Raw genomic sequence first — 26,950 nt, forward strand, 5'->3', positions numbered from 1 at the left:
TATCCTCGGACACTTCGATCCATCAGCGGAAACGGAAGTTCACACGGACGCCAGCAACGCCGGACTCGGCGCGGTACTCGTCCAAAGACAAGACGGAGAAGAGAGGGTGATCGCTTACGCAAGCCGGGCACTGTCCAAAGCAGAGAAAAATTACTCGACGACCGACAAGGAATGTCTCGCTGTCATCTGGGCTTTAACCAAGTTCCGCCCGTACCTGTACGGGATCCCGTTTCGCGTTGTCACGGACCACCACGCTCTTTGTTGGCTCGCCAACCTGAAGGACCCGGCAGGACGCATCGCTCGCTGGAGTCTGCGATTGCAAGAATTCGACGTGACCATTGTGCATAAGTCTGGCCGCAAGCATAACGACGCCGACTGTTTGTCTAGGGCCCCAGTCGAATCTCCTCCCGAAAGCACTGACGACGACGACGACGCCCGTTTTCTCGGTGCAGTGACAGATGCCGACATGGGAGCACTTCAACGAGACGACCCGGAACTTCACGCCGTGATCGAACACTTCGAAGGCCAAGGAAGTTCAGTTCCGCGAGTCTTGGCCCGAGACTTGTCAAGCTTCGTTCTGCGGCGAGGTGTGCTCTTCAAGAAGAACTTCGGAACGAGCAACCCTGCTTGGCTGCTGGTTGTTCCGGCCAGCCTGCGAGAAGAAATCTTTCAAGCATGCCATGACGACCCGACGGCTGGACACCTTGGATACAGCAGGACGCTCGCCCGGATTCGTGACAAGTACTACTGGCCGAGACTCCCGAAAACAGTCCACCTGTACACACGGTCATGCCATGAGTGCCAACGACGTAAGAGGCCTCCGACGAAGCCAGCAGGACTCCTGCAGCCGATACCTGCCCCGACTAGGCCTTTCCAGCAAGTCGGAATGGATTTGCTTGGGCCGTTCCCAACATCGACGCAAGGAAACCGGTGGATTATCGTCGCGACCGATTATCTTACACGATACGCCGAGACGAAAGCCCTGCCATCGGGAACAGCCGTGGAAGTCGCCAAATTTTTCGTCGAGTCCATTCTCCTTCGACACGGCGCACCTGAAGTACTGATTACAGATCGCGGGTCATCCTTCATGGCCCAGCTGACGCAAGAAGTCCTTCGTCTCAGCCACACCAGCCATCGTCGCACCACGGCGTACCACCCGCAGACCAACGGGCTGACGGAAAGACTCAACAAAACCATCGCCGACATGATTTCCATGTACGTCGACGTAGAGCACAAGACATGGGACGAGGTGCTGCCGTACGTCACGTTTGCCTACAACACAGCGGTTCAAGAAACCACGGGAATGACACCGTTCCAACTGGTACACGGCCGGACGGTTACCACGACGCTCGACGCCATGCTGCCTCACGTGCCAACCGGTGATGTCAACGACGACGCTCAACTCATCTCCCAGCGCGCGGAGGAAGCTCGTCAACTGGCAAGAGTCAAGATTCAAGACCAACAGCGAGTCGACGCACGCCGGTACAAACTTCGTCGCCGGGACGTCCACTTTCAACCCGGAGACCGGGTATGGGTTTGGACACCAATACGTCGTCGCGGTCTCAGCGAAAAACTCCTGAAACGCTATTTCGGACCCTACAAGATCATCCGACGCCTCGGCGATCTGAACTACGAAGTTCTACCCGACGGAACGCGCCCATCTGCAAGACGTCAGCCGCGACCCGAAGTGGTGCACGTCGTCCGGCTGAAGCCGTATTACGAACGATAGAACTTTCCACTCTCGTCGACGGGTGAACTGTGAACTGTGAACTGCGACTCGCGATTCTGCTGCCTTTTTGTTTTGGATTTGTTTTTGTTTGTTCTTCGTTTTGTGCTGCATCGCGACGATGCACTTTTTAAAGGGGGGGATAATGCCGCGCGCAGGGTCACGGACTTGTAGAAAGTTCTCGTTCATTCTTGCTGCGGACATAACTATCGTTCATCCTTGTTTTTGTTGTTCTAGAAAGTGCTTGTTCATTCTCGCCCCGAGCGCACTACGCCCGAACCTTCTCCGCCGAATCTTCGAGATAGTGACTCACTCTAGATAAGAGGCCGCCCGCGACCTTGTCGAGTCAGTCTCGCCCTAGCGCTCGATTCTGCTGACACGCCGACTTCGACGCCCGCGACGCTCTGCTTTCTTCTGTTTCCTTCTTTATTTTTGGCACAAGTTCGCCACATTAAACGTTCATTTATTTCTGTTTATTTCTTGTTTATTGGTCACCACCCGTGACAATATTTAGGAAGTTATTTTGCCTAGAGTCCGCCATGCGAAAGTTAAATTGAGCGAAAGCGCCTGAACTCGCCAGTAGACAACAATAGGTGAAACTTCTTTATTGTGATCACATGACTTTTAGTTAAATCGACGGTTTCGCTTCTGGTGGGGGCTTCTCTCACTATGTTGGGTCTTTATTTCGGAATCTCAGCATCCCTACAGCACACAAAGTTTCAGAAAATTGCGAGACGAACAATTAAATTTTCTAAATTTTATGAAGTGCTAATAAAGTTAGCTTCAAGGATTATTTCACTTTCTAGTTTCAAGTGTTTTTGTTTTAGAAAATAATTTCGCTGTTTGGTCTTATACCACTTATCATAGAATGTAAAGCAACATACTCGCGTGCACCAATTAGTAAGGTTGGGTGGTATGTAGCCGTAAACTAAGTAATTTTCAGATATTTAACACAAGTATGAGAAAACCACGGACATATTAAAAAAAAACAAGCGCTTGCAAAAAAAAGTGATCGAAATATTTTTTTTTATACTGATCGCTAAAAAGTGTTTAAGATACCTCATGCGATAATTTGTGTTCAGTCGCAAGAATCCAAAGATGCTGGGTATTTCATTGCGGATCCGCTTGTTAAAGCTGCCACCCAGGAGCTTCAAACCTTTTGATGAACAATCGCAGACCTTTGCTCTTCCTCCCTTCGCGTGGGGAGCGCAATTAGTTGATACTGGGACGCACAAATTTCTCGTTGGACGTTACTTAGCCGATTAGCACACTAAAGTTTGAGAACTTGACCACTGACTACAGACATTAAAGAAAAGAAAAAAAATACATTGTACCATGCACTCTTAATTATATAGGAAGAATATGGGCCCTTATGGGCATTACAAAGCCATAAAATCGTGCTTTAAAAATAATGAGTTATGTGTAGCATTCGACATGCCTTTAGGCTGTGTAATCTGTTGTTTTTGAAACTGTAATAAATACAAAAATACTGCTAGAAATAATTATGAACATCGTTGCGGTTTTTCAACCTGCCGGCTTTTTGATTCTGGAGCATGCGTATTTCTTTAATATATAAGATTTCACTACTGAATGAACGGCGGGCTGAGTGTCTAGATTAAATACGATGGCATTTATTAAGCAAGCCAAGAATTTAAAGGTTAATTCAGGTTTTTTTTTCTCAGGCAAGGGCTGCTGAGTTCAAAATGTGCCAAATATATAAGGTATTGGAGAACCGCAATTGTTAGGCAGCTGGTGATGTGCTAAAAATATGAACATGCAATATGTATAAGTGTAAACCGGGATTGATATAGGTTCAGAGTAAGAATTCTTATTTTGGTTGGCGTATAAGGACGATTAATGAAGAAAATAAACACACTATTATATGGAATCAACGCCTCATCGCCAAGTAAAGAACCAATCAGCGCACCATTTTTGGACAAACATCGGCACACCACTAGGAAATATTGGCTGCAATATAGGCTTTAAGTTGATTTTCTCGAACACGCTACCCGATCCATTTTTGGACCTTCAATAATCTGTATACCTGGGTGGGTGGCGGCAATTATTACTTGATCGCGAACATCTGAATCTCAGAAACAAAAATAGTGTTTTTATTGATCTTGACATCTCGATGTTCAAAGCGTGGGAAACTATTCCCCTTATAATAAAACAAAAATATCTGGTTAGTCTTTTTTTTACTGATATACTAAAGCATGCATAAAGGCTTAGGAGAAACTAAATTATTAGGCTATCTTGATGATCTAACAACACCAACAGAAAAATATATTCTTTAATATCGACAGGATAACATTATTTAAGTACTGTGATGGAATGCCTAAATTTGTTTGCAACTGAACTCCCTTTTCATATGACTGACGATAAAAAAGTGCCCTGAAGATTATTAACAAAAAAAAAAGCCTCTGTCAGTCCCAGAGGGACCCCGGAGATAATATTGAGTCAATAAACTGGAAGACGATAACAAAAGTCAAACACTGCCTCGCTGCGGAGGCTAACAATCTCAAAAATAAAACTGGATTAAACTCAATCATATAAGAGCGTATCAAGGAAAGTATAAACTAAAATAACCTAAAGTTCGATACGTCGCGTTGAACCATATTCTGATTTGAAAGCTTCGGTAACTGTCGTTCGCAATATTGCAACAGCAACGGTATTTGATCTTGAGCAAAATATTGAACACGAAATATAACAACGGGGCCGTGTTCTCAACGGCACTTTCAGCCACCGGCTTGGTCACGGGCGGTCAGGCAGAAAGGCGCAGGCCGGAAGCGATTTTTCTTTTGTGTATTGATTACTTTTTTCTCGTAATTTTATATTTAGTTTTATGTGTGAAAGTTTATGGGCGTCGTCAGGCCTTCCATTTTCTCTACGAGAGCCGCATTGGCGACACGGATGAAGGGGCGGTCGGTGGAGCAGCAAGCAAGAAAACGACGCGGTGGAAATTTATTTTCAATGCGCTCGTCTGGAAACTTATGTGGACTGAAAACGAACAAAGCCAACAATAATGTGAGGAAAAAGAATGAACAGTAATACTTTGTTCCAAAATACTAAGGCACGCTTTCGTGCACAGCACAATAACCATGACTGACGATCACGGGAGCAATATGCTCCAAATCATTTTGTGTCCTTTTACAAAAAGTCCAGTTGGAATTTCCATGTGACAAAAAAAAAAACATTTATGTTTATTGTTTGAAGGATCCCGGCCTTTCTTAGAGTTATAATCAGGTACATTTAGTTCTCTAACATTTCGATATTTCATGCACGCAGAAGGTTCGGTAAGCTTTCTAGAGTCGCTGTCGTTATATTCATATCTCTGGTTGGCCGTCAGATATTCGCGCAATCAACTCGGTTACTTATTAATGCAGCCGGCCTTATTAAGGCGCGAAAACATTTTGGAACAAATTTAGCCCTATAACTTTTTTTTTTTAGCGCTTGGGAATCCGACACAAAAGTTGTACAAAGCAGCGGGGTTTTATTAAATGAAGTCGGCGATCTTGTCTGAGGTAAGACGCCTCAAGCATAGCTTGACACTCTTAGCGGGAGCGGCTTACACGTCTTACGGTTTGACCGCGCCTTTGACCGAGATTACCACTCCTGTGACGTACTCTAGCACACTATCAGCTTAGACACTCTATGATTTCCACCAGTTTTCTGCAGTAAGTGCGCAAACGAGCTGGCGGATGTACACCATGGGGAATTTAACCCGAAAGTGGGGCGGGAGGAGACATTTTTACTTTGGTTAAAAAAGGGCAGGGAAGAAAATTCTATACGTTTTCAGTTCCGTTTCGTTTCTGTACCCCTTTGAAGCATGTTTCCTCATTGTGTTCCAGTTCCGGGTTAAATTTATCAGGGTAATAAATCTGAGCAGTTCTACGTTACATAAAACGGTATGCTGGGCTCAGGTTACACATTTGTTTGGAATGGACTCCTCCTCCTCCCTCCCCCATTCGCAGTATAAAAAAATATGCCGGACACTTTCGTTTTCAGATCGTGCATGATCACAGCCTCACTACTTGAGGTTAGCGCAGTAAGAGTGTCAACATATTTTTAGGTGTGCTTCCATTTATTTCAAGTTAGTGCAATTCCTGTGCAGCAGGAATCGCACGAGCGTTGTCTACCGACGTCCTGTCACCAGTTTCTAAGGGGTGGTTTCATTTGAAATCGAATACGCTGTCGGGGTGGGTCTTTCGATATTTTTTTTAATATATGTAATTGCCCCATTTCTGGAAAAGACCTAAACCGCTTTTCAAAATTCAAAAAAAAATATTTTGCTTCACAAAAAAATATTTACTGGAGCAGGGTGAAAATCTGTTTTTCACTCCGTGATTTTTCTACCCAGTTCTGTACGCTGGTATGAATACGTAAAGAATACAAAACTCACCATAATTTCTTGTGATCTTGTATGTTATTTCGACTATTTCTTAGTTCAAAGGAAAAATACTTTTGTATTTTTGTTTATTGAGGTAAAAAATGACAAACATCGTCTCTTTGACAATCTGGTGACATATTCAGAGCCTTGTAACTCATAAGTTATTATATTTGTCGCTTACCAAATACTTTGCGGGTGTAGCCCTATACATGGGCTATCGACGGGCATAAGTTTATTTTATTTTATTTTCAATGAATTTTATATATGCAATTTAAAATATCGTCGAAAATGAAATTAACCGATATTTGAACCCACTTTATCGAAAAGGGCCATTTTACATTTCGTTCAATTTTTTTTTTATTATTGCTGCCGATCATATGAACTTTCAATTTGCTTGACGCGATTTCCCCCTTTTATTGTTGTATCCTTTCTAGAAGTGATCGAAATCGCTCCCACGTGACAATCCGGTGACATCTTCAGAGCCTTGTAACTCATGAGTTATTATATTAGTCGCTTGCAAAATACTACGCTATGCGGGTGTAGCCCTACACATGGGCTATCGACGGGAATAAGTTTACTTTATTTTCACGGAATGTTTAATATAAAGTTTGAAATATCGTCGGAAATGAAATTAACCGATATTTTGAATCCACTTTATCGAAAAGGGCCATTTTGTATTTCGTTCATTTTTTTTTTATTATTGCTGCCGATCATATGAACTTTCAAATGACTTAATACGATTTCCCCCTTTTTCGTTGTATCTTCTCTAGGAGTGATCAAAATCGCTCCCACGTTCTCAGAACGGCAAAACGCAGTTTCCGCAGTCAGTAGGTGCTAAGAGAGGATTACGCTCCGCACATGTGTGGTGCACAGTTCGCGAGTCGTGCCAGGAACGTAAGGGGACATTAGCACGAGATGTACAGTCTCCGGCATTATAAAATACACATTTGCCGATGCTGTTCATGCGGCGGTGCGAAGTCCGCCTTGGCCGGACGCGCTTTATCTTGAAGGAGAAAATAGAACAAACCTTTATTTATTCCCAAACCAAAGCAATGTGTGCTTAGCTAATCCGAATCTACCGTAGCCACCTAAAACAAAATCGCCAAATCGCTTTTTCCATATTCCGAAGGCTCTACAATCTTTGCATTAAGCTCGGTGCGACAAAGTGGAGAAACTAAAAGTCTACAGAGACATTAAGTAACTGCTTCCGCTGGCTTCTGTGCATGTGGAAATCGTTGCTTCTTGGCATCAGAGATATCGGTCAGTCTTCCATATAGGAAAACCCCAATATGAACAGCGTATTAGGGTTATTGGTAAACAATATATTTTTATTGTATTACAATGCGATATGCTGAATATATTGGAAAACATTAGGTTTATAGTATTACAATAAGGGTTTGTTATGGGGCTCCATTATACATCTAATGTATTAAAATAAGGGGTTCTAATACCCATAATATGCTAAAAACATTGGAATCCCATACCGTATACACCCTTATTGGATCCCCATGTGTCGTATGGGGATCCAATAAGGTTTAAGATTCCAGGGTACTTAGCGTATTATGGATATTGGAATCCAGCATATTATATCGGCTACCAATAAAACTATATAGGAGTTGTAATATCACGTTCAGCACGACGTCTCCTTGCATGTATTTCCGAGTGATAAAAAAAATGCTGCTGTTGTCAAATTATGAATGATAAAGCAAAATACTGGACTCATCCATACCAAATATATTTACCATATTCCTGAACTGGAGGATCTGGCATGTACTGCTAAAGAAAGTTATTTGTTTATAACCCTCATTCAAGAACTTGATGCTTGAAAACAGAACGTGAGATCCTCACCTTTTAATGAAAACAGCACCTGCTAGCTGCAGCCATATAGAAACAGTAAGATAAAAATTTGTGATTACTTCATGACTAGTAGCAATTCCTCACTAAGCCGGAAAGATTCAAAATTATGTCTGCGTTGATTGCGGAAAAATAAGCTTCAAAGCAACTGCCCTGGGTCATTCTGAGCTCGATCAGTTAAATATATGTATTCACAAGTCTGGCTTTAGTATTCCTTTCTCGGACCAAACTAGAGTATCTCGAATGCTCACCTTTGAAGAAAACCGAACTGCCACATGCTGGCTTTTAGGCAGTGGAAACTGGGAGATATTTGCGATTAGTTGCGTCCAAGCAGCAATTACTTTGAGTAGCCACGTAAAGTACACTAAGTCAGAAAGATTCAAAATAACATGTGCGGGACATAGATATCCTTTTGCGACGTAAATGGGCACACATCAATGTCACCCGCGTGTATAACAGAAAAATAAGCTTCAATGGAGGAGCCCCAGTCATTCTGAGCTCCGTCAATTAAAAATGCTGTACCGGTTTTCTGGCTTCAGTATTCCTGCGTCTGACAAAACTAGTGATTCCGGAATTCTCACATTTGAGGAAAAACAAACTGGCGCCTGCTGGCTCTTGGGCCGTGGAAACTGCCAGAAAGATTTGCGATTAGTTGCTTCCAAGTAGCAATTTCTTTGAGTAGCCAGCTACAACACACTTAGCTAGATAAATTCAAAATTACATGCGCGTGACATAATAAGCCTCTTACAACAAAACTGGGCACACGTCGAGAAATGTGTTGTCCTCGCATAGACATCACATTTGCCGACTTGTGCCCAGTTTTGTCGGATTGGGCATATTATGTCACGCGCATGTAATTTTGAATTTATCCGACTTAGTGTACTCTAGGTGGCTACTTGAAGAAATTGCTACTTGGACGCAACTCATCGCAAATTCTTCTTACGGTTCTCATGGCCCACAAGGCGGTAGGTGCCAGTTCATTCCCGTTCAAAGCACTGACAGAACATAACATTGATTCAATAAACAAAAAATTCGCTTAGTACGACAAAAAGTTTAAAATAATGCAGGAAACAAACGCAAAGGTCATACCGCTTGAAAATACCATTATCGTCCTACTAAAATCCCTATCAACTCAGCAAATGAAGCTGGATGACCTCGAAAATCGCGAAAGGCGTAATAACTTGATTCTTTTTGGTTTCCCTGAAAACTCTGGGGAATCTTTGGAAGCCGTAGTTGTAGACAATCTCTTCAAAAGTCGCCTCGGTGTAGATGTCGATTCGGTACAGCGTATTCACAGGCTTGGTAGAAAAGCTGAAGAAAAAATCCGGCCTGACATCACGAACTTTGCTTGCTATAAAGAACGTCAGGAAGTACTGAAAAATTGCTCGAAACTGAAAGGTTCCCGGTAATTTCTGAGGGAAGACTTCTGCTGGAATACTCTGCAAAAAAAAAAAAAAAAGCTATGAGAGTTGTCGTAAGAAAATCGAGACAACGGCGATACAGTTCAACTATTTTACGACAAACTTCCCATAAATCAAGACACCTTTTCTTTGGATGAGCGTGAGAATTATCTGGTTCAGATAAATAATGAAACGGAATGAATGACAGTCGTCAGGTTGCCGCTTGGTAGTACTTAACGCGCGAAGAGTATTGAATAAACTTGGTGACGTCGAGGGTGTTTTATACGAATATGATGCTGACATAACAGCGATAACGGAAACATGGCTAGATTCAGGTATCTCTGATTGTGAACTTGTTCCTCCGGCTCATCAGATAATACGACACGATCGTTCATCCCGAGGAGGACGTGCGGCTATCATTGCGAAAAACAATGTTTGTTGCTGTGTCTTGGAAGGAATTCAAAACCACGAGAGCTTGTGGTGCAAAGTGGATGTCGAAAGAGTTGTGTTTGTTCTTGGCGTTGTTTACAGGCCTCCGAATGCACCTGGTGTTCGTGTGGAGACGCTATACGACTGCTTATCTGGATTAGTTAGAAATTGAACTAAAGTTGTTGTTGGTGATTTCAATGCTCCCGAAATTGATTGGAATAATTTAAGACTAACCACCTCAAATACGCAAAAAGAGTCAATATTGCTTGACCTACTTTCCAACGTAAACATTTTACAGGTTGTTACTCAGCCAACGCGGGTTATTTGACTTAGCTTTCGTGAGTCCTTCTATGTCATGTGAGTTCAGCATACATTAAGGCATATCAGACCACGATCTTATGTCACTAGTTATTTTGTTTTTCCGAGGCTACTGTAAAAGCTCCGTCTCGTAAGCTAATACGGGATTTTGGCCGAGCGGACGATGTCAGTATACTCAACTATCTTGAAGCAAGGTTCGATGCATTCAGCAATTCCTCCGGAAACACAGGATTCCTTTGGCAGATGTTAAGAGACATAGTTTGTTACTGCATCGAGCACTCTGTTCCGGAAAGAAAAATAACCATTAACAGGCCGCATCCTAGGATACCAAGAGATGTAATCCATTTGATAACGCGCATTAAAAGACTCCGCCGACGGAAGGCTTGTAACTCATCGAGTTTGGAAGATCTGTGTTCTACTTTGAGGAAGAAAATTGTGGAGGGTCGAACATCCTTTTTTTCGCAGACTCTCCCCACATTTATGCGAGATTCTCCTCAGAAAGTCTGGCGATATCTGTCTCCTTCACGTGCAGTGGTTGAGAAAGTTAAAATACAAAATGTAGTCATATATACTCCAAGGGATATAAGTACCAAGTTTAATACATATTTTCAGTCTGTCTTTACCAGGCCAGCAAACGCAGTAGACTACCTTGCACCTTCAAGTTGCACTTCTATTCCAATGTCTGACCTAATTGTGACAGCCCAAGGTATATTTGCTATGTTACTTAATTTAGAAAGTAAAAAAGCGTCTGGCCCGGATGACATTCCTGCTGTATGTATGAGGAGGCATACTGCGTGGATGTCAATGTTTTTGTCTATAATATTTACGTCCTCTTTTAAAGAAAAGCTTGCGCTCGCGTAGCACCGATCCATAAGGCGGGCGATAAGCTTTCCGTTTCGAACTACCGACCGATATCTTTAACATCTTGAGCGCATTGTAAACAAGCATATTACTGATTACCTCGAGAGCAACAATTTTTTCACTGACTCCCAGCATTGTTTCCGGAGTAATCGCTCTACCACTACCCAGCGCGTTTGCACCGTGCATGACTTAGCAAGCATTCTTAATGAAAAAGAGCAAGCTGACGCGGTTTTTATCGACATTTCGAAAGCCTTCGACACTATTTCCCATGATGCACTACTTTTTAAATTAAGAAAAGCTCGTATTAACAAAGAATTCGTGCAGTGGATAAAGTGCTACTTATACAACCGGAAGCAATATGTTGAAATCAATGTTTCCCCTTCTCCCTCCCTTGACGTTTTTTCCGGTGTCCCCCAGGAATCAGTCGTAGGCCCGTTATTATTTCTTGTTTGCAGAAATGACATTGTGAACGATATCAATAAAAAAATCCAGATCAGGCTTTTTGCTGACAATTGTGTCTTGTATATGAAAGTGGAGAGTGTCGAGGACCAGATTATGCTCAACAACGCCCCGGGTTCAGTGTCTGAATGGTGCAAGAAATGGAAGATGAAACTTAATCTAGAAAAAATGGTAGCGATCATCTTCACTAAGAAAAAAATCTCTATGTTTTGAGTACCTTTTTGATAGCTCCCCCATTTCCAAGGTCGACTCCGTGAAATATCTGGGAGTAACGCTCACTCTTGGCCTTAGCTGGAGCTCGCATGAAGATAATATATGCTCAGCTGCTTTCCGCAAACTTTGTTTCACTAGAAGAAAACTAAAGCTGGCACCAACATCCACTAGACTCACCGCCTACAAGACTCTAATAAGGCAAATGTTAGAGTACGCCACTGTAGTATGGGATCCTTATACCAAAGTTGATTCTTATAAAAATCGAACGTATACAAAACCAGAGTCTACAATTTGTCTACGGCAGGTACAAAAGGAGGGATTCTATCACTGAGATGGCATTGTCAAACATAGAACCTTTGTGCGCCTGACGTATGTTAGCTAGACTAAAACTTTTGTACTGTATTGCGAACAGGCAAACCGGTATCGATTCTACCATGTATTTGCTCCCTCCCTTCAAGCACTCTAATAGAATAGAATAAACAACTCGCACCACATTCGACCCTTTATATCGTCATCCAATGTGTTCAAGTTTTCTTACTTTTCTAGAACTGTAGATGAATGAAATCTTTTACCTGACGAGATTGTTGCATGTACGACCGTAGAACAATTTATTGATGTATGTTCTTCGCATATCTAACGTGCTCGCATGTTTTTTTTGTTATATTTCAGTAATGTTCTAGTCATGATTTTAAGATACAACGTGTAACTAGCGTTCTTACCTTATTTTTTATGTGCTTTGTTGCGCTCTGAACTTGTGTATTTTTTCTTTCTATCTTTTTTTGTGACCTCCAGTGTACCACATTTGTTGGTTTACACTGTTGAGTTATGTTTTCTTTCTTGTTGTCCCACCCTGCTTGGGCCTGATATGGCCTGCAGTATGAATAAATAAATAATTAAATACTGACGCGATTCTGTAGCGAACCTAAAATTTCGAAGTCATTGTCCCCATGTTGAATGTACCTGAGACTTGGGTAGAAAAGATGATGAAAGTCGAAGAAACAGAAAGGGACAGGATGACATCTCAAAAGACGTTTCATGTGCGTTGTCCCCCTCGCTAGGGGGACAACGCAAATGAAACCCGGCACGTGGATGAAATTTGTACCGTAACTTCCCGACTCAATGCCCATCCCCGAGTATTCGGCCACCACACTTATAGAAGAAAATATTTTTTTAGAAAACACCGAGTCATCAACCACCCCTACAAATGCCTGAACCAAGTATACACTTACCGTGGCTTGTTTGCTCCCTGCTGCCCCCAAGTTAACTCACGCTAACAATGTTTTTTTGTTTTTTTTTAACTGGAGTTCACATTTTTACTTTTTTATTTCCCTTGTTGAGGCAGGAGGATACTTTTGTAAAGCTTCCTCCCTATGCGCTACCGAGTCAACATTTTTGCGAAGGCAAACCCCCGGGCTTTGAGTTTGCGCTCCTTGACCAATGCTGAAACTCATATAAGCGGGCAATAGCTCACCTTGCAAATGCTTGCTCTTGGTGGTCGAGAACAAACTCGTTTTCCTGATTGGCAGCCACTTGCTGCCAAGAATCGCTGCACAAATCCGAAAGAACCCAGTCTTAGCCTAATACAGATCCTTTGGAAATAGTGTCTGCGAGAAATGAAAACAGACCCAGGTGGAGAGGCTCGTTCTCTGTTTCACCTTAGTCGAATATTGTAGCTCCCTATAAAGGCAGAAAATAGAGTATCTGTGAGGAATGAAACACACAGCTCAGATAGGCATCAATCACTCACCTTGAAAACACTTGCCATAAGCGGCAAAGAGCAAACTTCTGGCCTTGATTGGCTGGTGCTTGCCCGCATGTATAAGGAAGAACCTGGTCCTAGGCAAACTTGGGTGTTTTTGCAGGAGACCCAACAAAATAATAATGCAAGACCACTACACACACGAAATGGCATCCAAGAGGAATGGAACACAAAGCTCATATAGCGGGCAATAGCTCACCTTGAAAATAATTGCTTTTGGTGGCCGAGAACATACTCGTGTTCCTGATTGGCAGCCATTTTCGGCGAAGAATACTTGCACATATCCTAAAGAACCCAGTCTTAGTCTAACACAGATGCTTTGGCTGGACACAGACACAAAAGTCTGATACAAACCACAAAAAGCAGGAAATGGTGTCTGCGAGAAATGAAAACAGACCCAGGTGGAGAGGCACGTTCTCTGTTTCCCCTTAGTCGAATATTGTAGCTCATTTTGCTAAAACAATCCATATTTGCTGAAAACTATAATATATATTTTGCCTCATTTAGTAAAGTTTACTGCCAAGGATGCCTGCACACCAGAACAAGTCAGACTTAGTCACAGTGTTTGTTTTGACGAGTAACAACAGGATCCCTACACGGGTGATAAAACAAAATATAAGCCCTGCAAGCCAGGCTAGCTTACCTTGATGGAAGCACAGTGCCTCGACAAATGAGGTTCTATTCTTGGTCACTTGTCATATTTGGAGGGCATAGTCAAATAAGTTAAAATAAGGTAAACTCTCTTGCGGCCGACAGCTGCAAACAAAACTCATTTTTCTCGATAATCAACCTGGAAATAAAATTGGGTGGTGGCCGAGTGGTTTAAAGGGTCAAATTTCAAACTTACAGGTTGTGTAGTTCTGGTTTAAGTCCTCCTAGTGTATATTTTTATCCTTATTAATTATATTTAAATTGTTTTTGTTTTATTTTTGTGGCACAAGCACACAATTTATACGCTAATTCAGCTTTAAAAACGTCTTAATTATATCCATGGCTTCCTAGTGCTCGTAATAGGTTCTTGGTGGAAACGGTTTTCAATTTTTTTTTCTTGCTCTCGCTGCTGCTTGCTTCCTCACCAATAAAATGTTGGCAATGCAACACAAAAGTAATAAAAGTGTGTTTCAAATGTGAAGATCAGCATTTCCAAGTTGTACCCCTGCTTCATGCCCCGACCATGCCACCATACCATAGCTGAGTGCAGTGACGAATGGTCCCAGGTTCTGTGACCCGACCGTATATGGCCTTACGGTGTGGCGCCACACATGCAGATGCAGCACCTATGCTTCGTGATGGAGCCAGTGAGCGAGGTGCGACCTGCTAGAGCTGTGCAAGCGACAGCTTTACAGCCTGCAAAGGGTGGGAAGATGCCCCTCGCTTTGCAGAGCTTGCAAAAACTCACCAAGAAGCTACTGCAAGCACTAGGGAGCCTCAGAGTGTGAATAAAAGCGCTTCTGAATGTGAATTAGTGTGTAAATTATGAGTCTATACGTCAAAACGTAAAAACAAATATATATATATATATATATATGTACTAATTAAAAAAGGCTGAAAAAACAAAACGCCTCCAGGTGGGCTTGAACCCAGAGCTTTACTATTACTGCCCTTGATTTTAGTTACCTAAGGCCCGCTTCAGACGAAGCGATTTCTCCCAGCAACTTTTTTTTTATTTATTTATTTTTTTGGCGGGTTTTTCCGCCCAGTGGGCAGAGATAAAGGCGTGAAGCCTGACAGAGTCTCTGCCCCCCAACAGTTCAACAGTAAACAGTGCAATTAATATAATCAGCAATTGGTACACTCAGTAAAAATTAAAAAGAAGGCACGATGAAACAGCTACTTTAACATCCAACATTGTGAATTGTAAAATAAAATAAAACGGCACAATAAAACAACTAGCAAAATCACATGTTACAAAACAAGCGGGATTCGAAGCCTATAAAAAATGTAACGTCGTATGACACAGAAGCATCATATCACTAATATAAACATAAAAAAAAGGTTTTCCACGAGAAAGAAAACAAAAATGGGAAGAAGGCTACAGCATAAAATATTGCTGATGGCCGCCATTTAGTTTAGCAATAAAAAATGATCGAGTATATGTCAAGAGCCACCATTTGTAGTCAAATATAAAAAAATAAAAAAGAACAACTTAGCCTACATGTTACTCAACTGAGAAGCTAATACCACTACGTACGAGAAAGCTTCGCCACTGTTTCTTGAAGGCATAAAATGTGTTATTATAATCTATAGTCATGTCTGTTCTGTTTAGCATCTTGGTTATCTGATATGACAAAGCAGTGCGGCCATAATTGGATCTTATTGAAGGCACCCTTCGCTTTGGGTCTCGTAGTTGGTACGGACATAAACTCGGTTTTGGTGTTGAGTATAGTCTGTGTTTGTAAATCTATTGTAAGAGCTTAAAATAGTATATTTCGTCTGCCTGAAGCATATTATATTTGATGAATAGTGGTTGGGTTCTTATGTTTCTAATATCTCATTTATAACTTTCGCGCATGCGAAGAATCATCTTTTGCAAGGTGATAAGTTTGACATAGTTTGAATTGATCGTCGTCTCTTAAACTAAGATCCCGTAACTGATTTCAGAGCAGAACAAAGAATAGTACAACGTCTGTTTTAGCTAAGTGGGCAGCAAGTTTCGTATCTTAAACTTCCCGTAACACGAGATAATTCACCTTTGAATTTATTCACGTGAGTGTTCCATGGAAGGTCCTCAGTAAACCATACACCGAGAAAGTTTTGTTCCGACACTTGCTCAAGCACAGTGTCTTCAAATGTGAAGCTTATGAGGCTGCAGTCGAGTTTATTTCTTGCCTTAAAAATAAGATACTTAGTTTGCTTATATTTAGTTTTAAACAATTTGTTTGTAATCAATTGATTAGCTTCAATAGGTAGACATTTGCAGCATTTTCTACGCATTTTTTCGTCGCTCCAGAAAAAAATACGTTGGTATCGTCTGCATACATTATTAGATCGGGGGAACCGGATATAGTCGTTATATTATTAACCTACAGTAGTGAACAAAAATATATGATATTTCGTTTCTTTTAGAAAAGTATTGCTCGACGTCCAGTTGATTGATTCATATTTAATTAAGCAACAGTTTCTACTCTATAAATACGTTAATGTAATGTTCCATTACAATTTTTATATCTGCATCACAGTTCGAAGAAAAGTTACCCACGTAAAGCGAAATATCATGTCTTTTTGTTCACTACTGAATATAAAAAAATTAGTGGATCTAGAATTGATCCCTGAGGAACACGATGCTGTATGTTAAGTCTATTTGACGATTCGCCATTTATTAGTACATATTGGTAACGATCTGCAAGATACGTTTGAATTAATTTTAGGGCTACTCTGCGCACACCGTAAATTTCAAGCATTCTAAGTAAAATATTGTGCTGCACAGTATCAAAAGCTTTACTTAAATCCAAGAAGAGACCAAGCGTAAACAATTTGTTTTCAATATTTTCAACTATTTTACCCTTTATGTCAAGAAGCGCTGGCTCCGCCGGTTTTTGTTCTTGAAGCCGGATCGAGACTGCGTTATTATATTATGCTTCTAAAAAAAAACGTGTTAATCTATCAGCAGTCACACGCTCAAACATTTTAGAAAAAACTGGGAGAACTGAAATAGGTTCGTAGTTATTAATGTTCGTCTCACCACCTCCTTTATACACTAAAGTGACCCTGGCTATTTTTAGCTCATCAAAGGAAATCACCAGACTGAAGCATCTTATTTACTTTATTCGATAGAACTGAACTAACTATAGTCACAGTGTACTTAAGGCCACGGTCCCACTGAATGTGGCAGTTTAGGTACTTTTTGGACGGTCATTATTCATCTCCTTTTAATTACTGTTTTGTGGGAATGATGTCATTCGAAAGGCAATGCAATCCTCTTTCATTCGATATTATGTGTGTGTTGCTTTATACTTTTCATGCGGATTTGTTGCGTTGCAAATATGATGGCGCAGACCCTCACTTGCTCCGCTAGTTCATGTTTTATGAACAATCCATTAAAGATAACACGGTTCCAATATAGCGGTTTTGTTAAGATGATGTCGGAGCAGAATGTAACGATACACTTTTTTGGTATTTGCACTACTTTGTTTTTTTCATCCCTTCAAATATTGCCCTAAAATTGACATTTTTCAGCACAAATATGTTTTTAATGACGCACGCTAGGAAAGTTAAATTAGCTACAGATGTAGTGCTTATAATTGGTAATTTTCAGAAAAAATTTAATGTTGTGTAAAATGTTTTTGTTTAGATATTTTATATCAAACGTAGCACTTTTTTGTGCTTCGAGTCATGGTACTTCAAATGCCGCTGAGGAAATAATTAAACTATGGTGAAATCTTTTGTAACGTTTAGAGCTACAATGGTTGCCCAACAGTGGACGATGGCTTTTTTTTTCATTTTCAAAGTCATAACGCTCCAGGAGCGTTTCAAACTTACCTGTTTTGGCGAAATCTTTTTTGGACATCAAACAGATTTATTGGCATATAATAATATTTATTGTTTGGAATAGATATACATTGTGATGTATTAAATTTTCACAATGATTTTGCTTTGGTTTCTTAATAGGCGTATAGCTTAGCTAATTTTAAAACAATTAAAAACTGTTTCGGTGTTTTGTTGCGCCACCTGGCGGATGGCAGACAAACTGCTGATTTCTAATGTTCAAAAAATTTCCGAGGGCAGCGTTGGCGTCTGTATCATCATCAATCTCCGTGTCTTTTTACCCTCACATTTAAAAAATATATTGGAAAATTTACTATCGATAACTGAATGGTTTAAGTACTGGGTTAGGCTAATAAATCTAAGACGAAAAATTACACAAGCGTAGCGTGATATATTGTGTTCATCATTCGATATGATTGAAATCAATAAACAATGAAGACGAAGAGGAAAAGATATACCCGAGTTCACTTTATGCCTAGAGTCACTAAATGAGCTTTAAAGTATCGGCACTCCGTTCCCCAAAAACGTTTTAGGCGCCGCCATTTCGGGTCTTGCTCAGAGCAATCGCAACTGCCGATCATCATGATCCAAAAGTACGACTTCCTCAGCATTAGATGCGGTGCTAGGAAGCTGATGCAAAATTCCAATGCTCTGTCGCGGGTTGTTTAAACATTTGTGAGGGACGGAAAAGCGTTTCCTGTGATGTTAGATAAAGCTTCATATAACTGGCAACCATGATTTTAAGCCACAATATGGCCAAGTGTCGTTACTCTGAACCGTAGCTAATTTACTGGCACAAGCGGGAACAATGAAGAAGAGGCAGGTGTCAAAAGTTAATGGCTTGTGGAATCTACGGGGCTTACGTCATGGCCACTCCAGGTATTACAAGCCTCTTGAACAAGAGCATGAATAGTGTCATTAAATAAGCTAAGCTTCAGAGTAGCGCAGCTTAAAAATCATGGTTGCCAGTTATTTGAAGTTTTATCTGAAATCACAAGTAACGCTTTTCCGTCCTACACTTTTAACAGTTTGCGAGAAAGCAAAGCAAGATTACATGAGCTTTCTAACACCGAATCTAATGCTGAGGATGTCGCACTTTTGAATCATGACGATCGGCAGTTGCGCCTGCTCTACACAAGCACCAAAATGGCGGCGTTCACAACACTGTCGGGGAAGAGAGTGCCGATACTCTAAGCGCAGCTCATTTATTGGCTCTAGTTCCAGCGAAAGTCCTTTTCCCTGACTGAAACTGAAAGTAGATATGAATAATGCACCATTATTATAGCCTATTTAGTTATAACCAAATACACATAATGAGAGGAGGAAGCGGGCGGGTAGGAGAAACGCGGGTTTTATGTGCGACCGCTCTGTCTCAAAAGAGAGAACGCACAAGCTTGCGCTGGTTTAAAAAAAAAGGCATCCAAAGAAAAGAGGCGGCACACTGTGTTCATTGTTATTATGCGTCTAATTGCAAATTGTCGTGTGTATGTTTATACAGCCGTAAGTTAGTCTGCCTTAGTGGGCGTCTGGTGTCTCAGCTGTAGATGAGCAATTTAGCCTGTGGGGTACAACCGCAAAGCTGGGGCCTTTAACGTGCGCCACGCAGTAGTAATACACAACCGCACGCCGGTACGATGCTCTTCCAGATCGAAACGGGCAGGGGCTGGGTTGGTTCTGCAGCGCGAGCTTTCGCTCAAAGTGCTCCGAGCTGGTGTGCGCTAGAGCTGGCACTCGGCCACCGACCTCCCCCCCCCCCCCCCCCCTTGTGCGTCTAATTTACATACAGGTATAAGTATTTGAAGATCGACGATGGACGTCGATCGTCTCGAGGTAATGTAACGTAATAACATTATATAAATAATAAACTTGTTGAAGGACTGAACGACTAAATTTTTCAATTCTTGGATTGTAATATGGCGGTAGCCTATTGTATTTACTGTTGATGAAGAGCAATATGAGGTGACGAGGTAATGATTGAATGATGAGGCTCGATAAGGACGACGACATTAGTGGGTGTCGAACCACAACCTACAGTGCCAGACTTGTTTCAAATATCGTGTACCCAAAGATTTTCTTCACCCGCAACAGTATATGGTAGAATCAACGACGATGCTGCTTCACAACTGTACGTGGAACAGGAAATTTGCATTGCAGAGAAGTGCGGCTTATTCGTTAATCTGAGGGACGGATTACTAGCCGCATTCCCTGATTGACAACTTCAAAACAAACGGCCTCGTCGGCGTAAAGTTTCCCCGTTCCAAAAGATTCTTGAAGCATACTTAAACCGCAAAGGAGTATGAGGCGAAAAATAAGAAAAGGGAGCCTGGCGTGAAAGATCCAAATCACCACCATAGCTTCTACTATCAAATACAAGGGCAGTTACACAATACACAAAGAGAGTTTTGTGATTTAGTTATATTTACACTTAAAGGCATTGATATCCAACGTATTTAGAGAGGTGACACCTCGTGGTCAACCAACATAGAGCCTTTTCTACTCAAGATTTACATGGAAGGCCCGACTTCCGCTGAAATTCCTCACGTAGACGAGTTGTCCGACCGAATGAACTGCCATTACTCCCGATCTGGGAATCTCTCGATCTTCGTTCGTAGGCCATAGTATCATGAGATAGAGGGGTGTGGCTCTTCGTCCGCCGAATATTGCTTCGGCGGGTTTCTTTCTGTGTAGGATGAGACCGTCGCGTGCTGCCGGAACAAGAACCTGGCGATTCTTCACTGAACTGCTTCTTCCGTAAGTTTCAAAAGGGCTTTTTTTCGTTTCGCACACCATCTGTTCTGCTTGCCCGTTGGTTTCAGATGTGGATATGTTTCGCCACCCACCGACTGAATAGTGGATCGTTTTCAGTTACTGTTCATGATGGCGTTAGACTGAAGGAAGTCTTTCCACAAAGTTAGCCCAGGCGCCGGGACATTTGTCGAAAGCGGTAAGTGTTCGAAACGTCGACAACGTCGGTAGCCACGTGTTGTGCCTGACACTGGACACTTACCATTCGCTGAGAAGAAACTTGCTTGTTCGTCCGCCATGAGTCGTCCAATATCAGGTCATCACCGCAACACCATCTCCCGACAAAACTGGTCTTCATTGTCCGGATGTCCATAGTTAGCAATCACGTCAACTTATAAATTCCCGAACGCTCATAACTTGCTGTCGCTAAACGCCGTCCATTCATAGCGTCTTCATTGCAAATAAACGTCTTCCTATTTCTTCTGATGGTTTTCATCATATGCCTCCTAAGCTGTAGTTACAACATTATGTGTGTCGGTACTTCCGAAAATATTGCAACGGCGTTTGTCTTCTGGGAACCCCTATAATGTAACAACCTTTACAACATCTTCCGGACCCCTTGAAACGTAATATTTCGTGACCTCTTTTTAGTCGTCTTTAAGATGGTGAGGTAAGTACCGTAAATCGCGAAGCAGTTTACTTGACGTCCGCTTCCACTGGTGTCTTGGAAGATTGAGTCTACTGAGCGTGCCTTCCTGCAGAGGAAAGTTTTATTGATAGAATATTTACTCGTCAATCAACATTTGCTTCCTTCTTGGTAAGATTTATTGCGAAAGCCCGTTACAACCGCCGAACCGCATGTCCCTATATCAGAGAACAATTTATACTCAGCCTGACATTCTCGTATACATCCGTTTGATGGGCCACGCTACTTGAGCTAGCTGAGCACAGCTGGCAGCGGCGCGAGCAAGGCCACGAGAAGAACGTGATGGTGCTCGAGCCATCCCACTGTGAACCAATGTTTCGGCCACCCCACGGGTGGCCGAAACCAACAAGGCGTTAGCTCAACCAACAGATGGCGTGTCGCCATCTGTTGGTTCAACTAACGCCTTGTTCAAGACGGCTGCCGTGGGACCGCAGCCTTAATAGGTAGGGTTTTTATTTCATCTATTCCAGCGGCGACGTCATTTTTTTTAGGTTTCTGATTATTTTATCAATTTCAAATGGTGTCGTTGGGGTAAGCGTAATCGACCCAATTTTGTTTCCTGCGTCAATACAGTCACCTATGTTGGAAGCCCTCCCAGTGTACGCACCCATGCTAATAAAATGCCTATTCATTTTATCGCCAGGTTCTTTCCCAGTGACACGCTTATTATATATTGGTATTTCTTTCAGATTACATCGTGCCTGCTCTCTGTTTGTGAGTTTGTTTACTGTGTCCCACACTCTTCTATGGTCATTTTTTATACGTAGAAGTTATTTTTGATAGTATTCACATTTCACTTTTTTGAGGTCGGCATTCAGTTTGTTTCTGCATTTCTTGAACTCGATAAGTAGCCGCGGATCACGATGCTGAATAAAGGCATGATACTTGGCATTTTTTTTACTTATTCTTCCATACAAGTCTCCAGTCATCCAAGGCGTTCTTACTAATTTTTTTTTTTAGATTTCACTCTACGTTCCTGAAGAGGAAAAGCTGCATTATAGTACTGTCTGACTTTTATCAGGAATATTTTATAGGCAATTATAGGGTTGCGCTCAGCGTAAACGTCATCCAACGTTTCTTTTTCCTTAAGGCAGCCGAAAGTTCTTAGCGTTTCCTCATTAATAGTGCGATGCCGAAATGTCTGTAGGTCTTTGTTATTATCTCTAGCAGAGGAGGACTCTAGGCAGAAGATTGGAAGATGATCAGTAATATCGCACATGATGGTTCTGCATACGTCAAAGGTACGTGGCAGTGTCCACAGTTATTCTAGTGGGGAATGTAATCAAATTGCTGCAAGCATACTGGTCGACAGTATCGTGAAAATTTTAAGCACGAAGATCATCTGAAATTTTGTCTATATTTATGTCTCCAAGAATTAAGAATGGCACAGACAGCGATCTAAGGAAAGACAGTGAATTATCAAGAAATGTCATGAATTCATATATATTACCCGAAGGTGGCCTGTATAAAGTACGAACAACAGTATTTGATATTTTAACACACGAGCTTTCAATGTTTTCATCAATTTTAGATAAGTCATCTGCAACCTCATGCTGTAGTTTATCTTTAATATAAATAGCGATACCGCCACCCCTTTTCTTATATCTGCTCATGATTTCGCACTTATAACCCTCCATGATTGGCGCCATGTCCTCTTTTGTCAGCCAGGTTTCCGTAAGTGCTATTACATTAAAGTGCACATTACACGAATGCAAAAATATTTCTAGGTTATCAACTTTATTCTTTATGCTTCTTACATTTAAATGTATTGCTGAAATATGGCGTTTACCTTCTTTGTCCTTTTATTGAACGCATTGCAGTCATAATAATAACAATCAGGTAAGACAGTTTTCATTATTGACGTGTCGTGTGCACTCCAAGGTAATAGCTAAGAGTTTAATTCACAATTTTTTCCACATCAAACATGCCAGCAATTTGGATTGCGTTGGCATGTTCATCCTTTCGCGCAAAGACTTTTCCCCTTGATGACCACACAAATTTCCACCCAAGTTTCTTTTGGGCGATCGCAGCTCCCAGTAGCTCTTTATTTGCAGTGGTTAAATGCTCATTTACATATATGGGGCTGGGGCTTCCGCCATGGTCAAGGTCGTTGTCAGTCTTTGTTTTTTGCCTTTCTGCAAGACCGCATTGCGTTTGGACCGTCGCAAGAAGCGGACGATTATGTTTTTTTCTGATGTTCTGAATGTGGGTACACGATGGCACACATCGATATCAGAGTCTGAGATTGATTCGTTGAAAAGCGTCCCTATTCTTTGAACTACGTCGTACGCATCACCTTCCTCTGGTACGCCCTTTATCTCGAGGTTGCTGGACCAATGATACTGTTCTAGTTTTTTTTTTTTTTATTTTAGCATTTAGCTTACGGTTTTCAGCGGTCAATTCTTTATTTTTTTTATACGTTCTGGACCTCTTCCCGAAGTTCCTTTATTTCGTTTTTGATCTCGGTCACTCCGTCGCAGGTGTCATTACAGTATTTGACACTCTCTTCTAGGGCTCTAAAGTCCGCTTTCATCTCTCGTTTTAGCTCATCGAGAGTTTTCCCAATGTCTTTTACTTCTTAGTCATGTCAGCGACCCGACGTCACCGTACTGCACACACTCAAAACAGACAAAAAAGACAATCGGTGCTGTGATCGGCAGCAGTGCAAAGATACGTTTTAGGTTTATATAAGTATAACTGCTTCTGACCTGCAGAGATACAGATGATTAGTACGCTGTTCCCTCGACCCGCACTGCTTCCGAACTGAACACCAAGCTGGTGTGTTGGCTTCTGTTATAGATGATCCTGCCGTGAGTTCCACTGTTGTCGCTGCGTCCCTTGGCCCGTGGCAGTGTGAGTGACGAATGATGACGTGGTGATTTTCGATGATTTGAATCCGCGAGTAGCCGGCAGACAGCAGAGATACTGCACGCAGCAGCAGCCGAATTGCTACCACTTGCCATCATCACAATGAAATTTTTTTTCTTGCAGTATTTAGATGCTTATTTATATAAAAAAAACATGTTTTTACATCTTTAAATTGTGCGTAGAATACTAACTCATCTTTTTGAAACGGTTTATTTAAAAAAACAATCCATTTAGAACCGGAACCAAGTTTTCAGTTGTCATCATTACCACCACAGGGGTGTCACGTGAAAATATCGCATTCCTGATTGCCTGCTGCCACTTCAAACGTCTCCGAGTTGTCTGAGTGGCTCGTCCGCTTCAAGCCGCACCAAATCTCAGCAATTCGTGTCGATCTAGGGAAAGCTAGGGTACAACCCACTGGCAATCCCGAAATTGCTGGAAAAGTTGCCCTGTCTGAAACGGGCATAAGACACCCTCTTGTCTGGTACAGAGATCATTTAGGAAGGTTCGGGTGTTTAAACGCTCTACTACCGTTTTTACAAATACAACAACTGCAAAAAAAAAAAACATTTCAGAAAGAAAAGTTAAGGAAAGGGAATGTACCATTATGTTCTGTGATGTTTGGTGACAAGACTCGGGACTCTAGCAAGAATGCCGTTACCCTTGGTGTGACCCCATGAGACTGTCTTGCTGCCTTTGCTGGGGTTTATCTGACTGAAGTGCCTGTACGAAAAGTAGAGGGAACATATGTGCGTAACACGCATTATTCACAAGGAAGTTTTTTGACATCCAAAATGACCCATGGACAAAACGAGATGAGGAATTTTTCGGCCACGTTGGCCGAGTTACCTCTCGTGGCCAATGGTTCATTGCAACTTTAATTGTAGTTAACATTTATAGGGTATATTACAAACAAAGTGCAATTTGATTTTGTACGAAACTTCACCACAGAAAACGGCACTCTAATACAGTCTTCTGAGGCACCTCTGAACAAATTCTGGCTTTCATGGTGCCTCCTTCAGATACCTGATGTTGAACGTGAAATATGTGCACCAAGGAAGCAAACAGTGACTTCCAATTAGCCTCAAGCACCAGCGACATGTAGACAAGGAGTGCAATGTGTAGAAGGTCCCCTAGAAGTGTGTAGCCAAGATGAAAATGCAAGATATAACAATATCAGAATAAGATCACATCAAAAAGGCTCCCTTGTAGTGGGACAATCTCCAATCTAGGCACAGTAATGAGTCAACCGACCCACAGCCGCGATTCCCTTTGCGTTGATTGAGGTGAAACATATTGCCAACCGAAAAATAAGACGCGTTTTTTTACGCGTCTTATTTTACATTAAACAACGCGTTTTTTTACACTATTTGTTCTGCGCAGCCGATAGCAGGACAGTTGGGCGGCGTCACAAAAGTTTGACTCACTCGCTAGCCTTTCCCAACCTCATTCGGGGTCAGTCGGCACCATAGATCAGTGGTCGGCATTCGTGGTCTAACCATGAGGAAAAAAGTACGAGCTCAGAGCCGAGCGTCGATCGCGACTTTCGTAAAGAGAAGCGGCAGGTAACACTTCGGCGACTCGTCAGCTTCACACAACGCCTCTTCGAACGAGCCCGTGAATCCAATGCGTCGAACGGTCGCGGCCGCAAGCACGCCGGAAGCAAGAGGGCTGGAGGCTGAATATCCGAAAGAGACGCGGCGCTGGTTTCTACGTCTATTTCGCACATGAGATAACAAGATAGCGAAGCTAGCCTAGTGCGAACACTGACTGGCCTTACACTGGAGTACACCCAGTCGAAATGACGCCTGCAACAGAGCACGGCTAGAGGCTTTCAACAGGGGACACATGCGTTCAAATAAGCTGCGATTTGAAAACTTCATGTCTCCTCTCTGTTCTTCGGTGTTTGCTATGATCCGTGTATACCAAAGCACTCAATGCTGCAAATAATAACATCGTCTATACGTGCATTTTGAAGCGAGTGAAAGTGCATTGGTTTCGCTTGGAGACCACGAGCAAAGAGGGCGACGAACTGTCATCCGTCGGTCTCACCGGGCCGCACAACGAGGGCGCCAGGGCGCCCGCCGCGCAGTGCGCACAGTGCGCATGCTCGGCGGCTCGGCCTAGAGTAACTGTATATGCTACGTTTGCGGAGTAGAGTACCGCAATGGTGCCAATCTGGAGCCGAGCACTGCGGGAAGCCACGGTCGGTCTTTGGAGAGGACAGGAAGGCTCAGACGCGATTCGTCGTGCTGTGGCGTGCTGCGGCGCGCTGCGTAAGGAAAATACTGCGGAGTGCGGCGACGAGCCTCGCATGCGCCGTCATCGTTCTCCCGTTGTTTCCTGTTTCCCTCTCAATTGAAAAACCGCACCCGCGGATTCTGCGGGTCCCGTGTGAAGTGAAATCGTCAAGTCGCTGTTGCCGGGACGCATATACATCGTGAGCCCGCCTCCGGGCAACTTTTAGAGGACCTTTCACCTCGAGTGATCGCAAGACGCAGGAGAACGCAGGCCTGCTTATTTTCCCCTTGTGTTTAATCGAAGAGCGAATGCCACTGCTCAACCTGTGATTTTTTTTTTTTTTTAGCAGACAGTTTATTTGGTTTTTATGAAGACTTAGCAGTGCTTTACCTTCATGCGTCCCACTTATAACCGAATCTGAGGAATGTGGAGCACACGCACTTCCGTGCTAAAATACTGTATAACGTGTTTTTTGTGTTTTTTTTTGTTCAAGTTTTTG

At 42.3% G+C, this 26,950-nt stretch overlaps 1 pseudogene; it reads left to right on the forward strand.

Annotated features, from left to right (window-relative positions):
- Positions 1–10,124, forward strand: part of LOC115332048 — a 50,397-nt pseudogene extending 40,273 nt beyond the window's left edge.
- Positions 10,125–26,950: the final 16,826 nt, after the last annotated feature.

Source organism: Ixodes scapularis, unplaced genomic scaffold (assembly GCF_016920785.2).
Source record: "Ixodes scapularis isolate PalLabHiFi unplaced genomic scaffold, ASM1692078v2 PGA_scaffold2__306_contigs__length_199485367, whole genome shotgun sequence".
Taxonomy (NCBI): Eukaryota; Metazoa; Arthropoda; class Arachnida; order Ixodida; family Ixodidae; genus Ixodes; species Ixodes scapularis.